The sequence below is a fragment of the Triticum dicoccoides genome, chromosome 6B (assembly GCF_002162155.2).
Source record: "Triticum dicoccoides isolate Atlit2015 ecotype Zavitan chromosome 6B, WEW_v2.0, whole genome shotgun sequence".
Classification (NCBI taxonomy): Eukaryota; Viridiplantae; Streptophyta; class Magnoliopsida; order Poales; family Poaceae; genus Triticum; species Triticum dicoccoides.
This window is the reverse complement of record NC_041391.1, coordinates 296,129,097-296,135,251: the sequence shown is the minus strand read 5'-3', so window position 1 is coordinate 296,135,251 and position 6,155 is coordinate 296,129,097. Positions and strand designations below refer to the sequence as shown.

Genomic DNA, 6,155 nt, shown 5'->3' with positions numbered 1-6,155 from the left:
CTAGCGAGGCTTCTTTGTAGTACTAGTACATGCTCAATCTTGCACGCCACCTGTTAAAGTCTGGGAGCCGCAAGTATTATTGGGCTTCACTTGTTGAAACTTCTTCGTTTGCTTGATTTCGAGAAGGAAACAAACTCAAAATTCCAGTGTTTTTTTTAAGAAATGATAAAATGAAGGCGCGCCCCAGGTATGACACGGCAAGTGCTCGCGTACAGACACCTTCCTTGATCACGCATGACGGCATGAGTAGATCGCTCCTTTGTCCACCTCCTCCCCAACATAAAATAAGCAGCACATGCACGAGAGAGCACTAGAATACTGAGTGCGCCAAGCTATTGGGAAGATCTCTCGGTCGATCGCTGACGTCCCCTCCCCTTTCTTTCTCATGGAATATATGCCAAAGTGCAGCTTGTGATCTTTTTTCTTTTGTTTCCATATAGACATCTCCCATCCCCTCGTCTCACCTATCCTTTCTTCCTTTCTTCTTTGGGACTTACAGTGCTGCCGAATGATGGTGCATAGCAGCAGGGGGCTGGCTGTAGCGCGGCAATGCGGCATGTCACTGAAGTCGTGTAAACGAACTAGCTAAATGCCTCGATTAGCAGGTCAAGTCGTGCAAGATTTCGATGGCAAGTCACGCGATTGGTAGGTGGGAGATAATAGGTGACAAGTCTCCCAGTGGGATTGGTCGGTGGGAGCCCAATCAGGCCCGCGCGGGAAGGGAGAGGCCTGTTTGGTAGCCTGTTTTTCCTGTTGGGCCTGCACCGCATGATTCTCAAAGCAGCCCAGAGTCTGGCTCGCTGGAAACCCTGGGATCAGCAGTTTCTCGCGAGCCAGGCTGAGTGCGGCGCGAGGTCGCACGTGCGGGAACGAGGCGCGGGCGAGGGGCGATGGCGGGAGATGGAAATCTGGCGCGCCGTCCCGGCGTCAAATTAGCCTCACCCCCTTTCACTCGCTCACTCATAGCCACTGCCCCCTTTCTTCACTACTGCCTCACCACCGGCGGCGGCTACGATTTCAGATCTGCGCTATAGGCGGGGTTTGCGGCGGATCTGGTGCTCCCCTTGCTGTTGCCCACCGTCTAGTTGACCTAGTCTGTGCCATGGCTCCCCCTACGCCGTCCTCGTCTCCGATGCCGGTAAGCAGCACCCCCTCCCCCCTTTGTTAGCTCAATGGTTAGGCCGTTAAGCTAGGTGATCGATTACCCACTGAATGAACCGTCGATTCGACTAGGTTATGGACGCACGGATGAGGCTGATAATCCAGGCATCAACACTGATTAGTGTGATTCAGGCATGGGTTATGTTCATGCACCAGAGAGCTGTTCGTCGTGCTGGAAGACCTTTGATCCGCTATGGTCCATTGTTTCCCAGGGAATAGGAGAGGATTCAAAATCTGAACTACATCTACAACTGCAATGACGTCGAGGCTCTGTGGATGCTTAGAATGAAAAGAGCACCATTTGCCAGGCTTGTTGAGACCTTCAGGAGCAGGGGGCTGTTACAAGATAGCATCAACACCAGTGCTGAAGAGCAAGTGACCATGTTCCTCCATGTTGTTGGCCATAACCAGAGGTTCAGGGTCATTCACAACACGTTCAGGAGATCAATGGAGACCATCTCTAGGTACTTCAAGCAAGTGCTTTTTGCTATTGGGGAGCTTAGATGAAAGATGACCAGGAGACCATCTGGTCAGACTCCACCCAAGATTCGCGGAAGCCCAAGATGGTATCCATACTTCAAGGTGAGCATTGACAATACACACTTTTCATGGCTTGATATGCTTGTATTGTTCAAGTTGAGCACTAACACAGGCTTGTGATGCTATTTTCAGGACTGCATTGGGGCAATAGATGGTACTCATGTCACTTCCAGAGTTCCTAGGTCACAGTCTGCAGCATACAGGGGGAGGAAGCACTACACAAGCCAGAATGTGCTTGCTGTTGTTGACTTTGATCTGGAGTTCACATATGTGCTGGCTGGCTGGGAGGGGTCAACGCATGATGCTAACATTCTCACTGACAACATGAGTCGACCTGATGGGATCAACATCCCCGACGGCAAGTTCTACCTTGGAGATGCTGGCTATGCATGTCGGCCGGGTATTTTTCCACCCTTCAGAAAAACAAGGTACCATCTCAACGAGTTCTATGGTAGGAACTTTCCTAGGACTGCACAGGAGTTGTTTAATCTCAGACACTCCAGCCTTAGAGTAACTGTTGAGAGGGCATTTGGAGCTCTGAAGAATAGGTTTAAGATCCTGGATCAGAAGCCATTCCACCCATACCCCACTCAAGCTGCATTCTGCATAACTGGATCCTCCAGTGGGGCTTTGATGAACACGTGCCTGAGGAGGAAGAGGTCGAGCCTGACGATGTTGTTAGCTCTGGCCATGGTGTGGAGGCATTTGACAATGACGCTTGGAAGAACAAAAAGTTGGAGTGGGCAGAGGCAATGTGGCTTAACAGAGGTCAGTGCAGGATTTGAAGAAGAGGAAGAAGCAGCAGCAGCAGCAGAAGCACAGAAGAAGAGGAAGAAGCAGCAGCAGCAGCAGCAGAAGCAAAAGAGGAAGATGAAGCAGCAACACCGATGAACTATCCCCTATTTAGCCAATGGCTCTTAATAATTTGAACTGTCATTTGATTGTAGTTAGGATGAACTGTCATTTGTTTAACTAGCTAGCACTATGTTCAGATAGTGTGTGGTAAGGTCACCATTAGTTAGAAGTGGTGACAACACATTATGCAGGTTGCAACCAAACACCATGTTATATGTGCATCTAATGCAATGCGAGCAACCAAATGTTAGGGCAAAAATGGTTGTCTCATGCAACTAGGGACATGCAGGCAACCAAACTATGTGCATCTGGGGCTTTTTGGCCTGCATCCCCTCAAACCGGCTCAATAGAGCCAGACTCGCTGGGCCAAGTCGGCAATCTAACCAAACACGCCCTAGGTGACAAGTCTCCCAGTTCCAACTCTGGACGCGGGTAATTGTGGGATAGCCGGATAGGGAGTGAGAAGGGAAATCTCGAAGCTTTCGTCCATGCCCTCACTATATACGCCTAGCAGCACAATTGAAGGCCGACTTGGGAGGATATCGATCTCTATACTAGAGGATAATGCCCGATTTGCCGTTCTTTCGCTTTGGAATTAATTCTATTTTTCTTTCAAAGATTATTTTTTCCGGCAATCTTTCAAAGATTATTATGGTAACTAAATTCCGTGCATACCGCAGAGGCGAGCGAGCAAACGCGGACACCTGCGGGCTCTATTGGGTTGGTCATGTAGGTCGGTCCTTCCAATTTTGGGAAGGTTTCGTTTGACCGTTTCTTTCTTTTTTCTCTAACTGTTTTTTTTAATTTCATGAATACTTTTTGAAATTCAGAAACATAATTTAAATTAAATTAAAAGTGTTTTCTTCAAAATTGTGAACATTTTAAAGACATAAGGAATTTTTTTCATATTCTGAACATCTTTTGAATTTACAAAAATATTTTAATTTCGTGAACTTTTTAAAATATATGACCATTTTTAAAAACTCATGAACAAATATAAAAATCCTGAATAGTTTTAGAATTCATGAATATATTTTTCATATTCGTGAAGAGCTTTAAAATTCACAAAATTGTTTAAATTCTTGAATGTTTTAATAATTGTGAACATTTTTGGAAAATCATAGAATTTAAAAATCATGAATGTTTATGTCGGTTCCAATACTCTCATGCAGGACCCATGACCTGACCTGACCTTACACACGGTGTTGGTGGTATTTCCCAACGCTATGACCCGGTAGAGAAAATGACCCGACCCAGAGCCTGCCGACTCGTGGGTCACTTCGACCTGACGGATCATAATGTGGAAGAGGCTTGGAAGATTGAGTAAAGGCCGGCTCATGGAGGCGCCTGATGGACCGGCTCGTTGAAGGCCCATGATTGAAGATTGTCCTTGCTTGGAGAATAAGACAAGTAGGAAACAAAGTCTGGCACAGGTTGTAGTACGACCGGAGACAATTGTAAGCCTAGGGACTCGACCTATTATGTAAAGGGGAGTCCTAGGGCGAAAAGGGTTAAGTTATAATCAATAGAGAGCTAGGTAGCGAATCCGCATCCTTCTAATCGAGATTTCCAGCAATATCAATCAAGAAGGAAGTAGGTCTTTACCTCCATCATGAGGGGTCGAACCTGGGTAAACTTGTGTCCTTCGTTTCCTGATCAACCCCTCTCAAGCGACCTCCTAGTTGTGATGGCCTCCAGACTTAGTCCTTTTACGAGGACATCTGCCGTGACAAAACCACGACAGTTGGCGCACACTGTAGGAACAACACACGATGGTGTTGAGTTCTTGGAGGGAGCTCTCCTAGGGATCGAGGGATAAGCGATTGGCCGGATGATGAAGAGTCGTCGTGGCAAGCTCTACATTGACGATTCAGGCTGGGCCCAGAAGCTGATTCTATCGAGTACGGGTATCGGGTTCCCTTCGGCAAGATCCACGTCTTCATCGGCATGATCAGCGAATCAGGCCCCGAGCCGGACATCTTCTCCGACATCATACCCGGCCGGCCTCAAGCCACCCGGAACCACGTCTTCATCGGCTTCACTCAGGGAGTCGATCTTGCGGATAACTCCGCGTCTGACGGAGACACTCTTGTCTACTCCGATGGCGAAACTTCAGTTGGTGACACCGTATCAATCCTTCCGCTCTTTGATGTGAATTTTGTTAGTAGGAATAGTTTTGGAAACAACGCTTATAGAAGAAACTTTAATGCTAGACCGTTTCCTAGTAATTCCTCTAATAATTATGGAAATTCCTACAATAATTCTTATGGTAATTTTAATAAGATGCCCTCTGATTTTGAGAATAGTGTGAAATAATTTATGATTTCTCAAAAGAATTTTAATGCTTTGCTTGAAGAAAAATTGCTCAAAGTTGATGATTTGGCTAGGAACGTTGATAGACTTTCGCTTGATGTTGATTCTCTTAAACTTAGATCTTCTCCTCCTAAGCATGATATCAATGAGTCTCTCAAAGTAATGAGAATTTCCATTGATGAGTGTAAGGAAAGAACCGCTAGATTGCGTGCTAAGAAAGATAGCTTTATAAAAGCGTGTTCTTCTAGTTTCCATGAAAATAACGATGGGGATCTTAAAGTTATTGATGCGTCTCCTATTAGATCTATGTTTTGCAATATGAATTTTGATGATTATGGGAATGATGATGAGTCAGCTTTGCCTAAAAGGCGTCCCAAAAATTCGGAGTCTTTAGATCTTGATGCTAAATTTGGTTAAAGTGGGATTGGAGAGGTCACAACTTCAAATAACATTGAACCCACTATCTCGAATTTCAAGGAATTTGATTATGATAATTGTTCTTTAGAAGGTCGTATTTCCTTGTTGCAATCCATTGTTAATTTTCCTCATGCTTATAGTCAAAATAAAGCTTTTACCAAACATATCGTTGATGCCTTGATGCAATCTTATGATGAAAAACTTAATTTGGAAGTTTCTATACCTAAAAAACTTAATGATGAGTGGGAACCTACTATAAACATTAGAATTAAAGATCATGAGTGTTTTGCTTTGTGTGATTTGGGTGCTAGTGTTTCCATGATTCGGAAAACTTTATGTGATATTCTAGGTTTCCATGATCTTGACGATTGCTCTTTCAATTTGCACCTTGCGGATTCCACCATTAAAAAGCCAATGGGAAGAATCAATGATGTTCTCATTGTTACAAATAGAAATTTGGTGCCTGTGGATTTTATTGTTCTTGATATAGATTGCAATCTTTCTTGCCCTATTATTCTTGATAGACCTTTCCTTAGAACGATTGGCGCGATTATTGATATAAAGGAAGGGAATATTAGATTCCAATTTTCATTAAAGAAAGGCATGGAGCACTTTCCAAGAAATAAAGTCAAATTACCTTATGAATCTATCATGCGGGCTACTTATAAATTTAGTGCCAAAGATGGCACTCGTTAGATCTATCTTTGCTTTTATGCCTAGCTAGGGGCGTTAAACGATAGCGCTAGTTGGGAGGCAACCCAATTTTCTTTATGATTTTTGTTTTTGTTCCTGTTTAGTAATAAATCTTGCATCTACCTTCTGTTTATATGTGTTTTTATCTTTTAATTAGTGTTTGTGCCAAGTAGAAC

The 6,155-nt window shown here is 44.3% G+C and overlaps 1 pseudogene; it reads left to right on the top strand.

Moving 5' to 3' along the window:
* The first annotated feature begins 1,102 nt into the window (after positions 1 to 1,102).
* On the top strand, positions 1,103 to 2,771 carry LOC119321111 (annotated as a pseudogene).
* Positions 2,772 to 6,155: the final 3,384 nt, after the last annotated feature.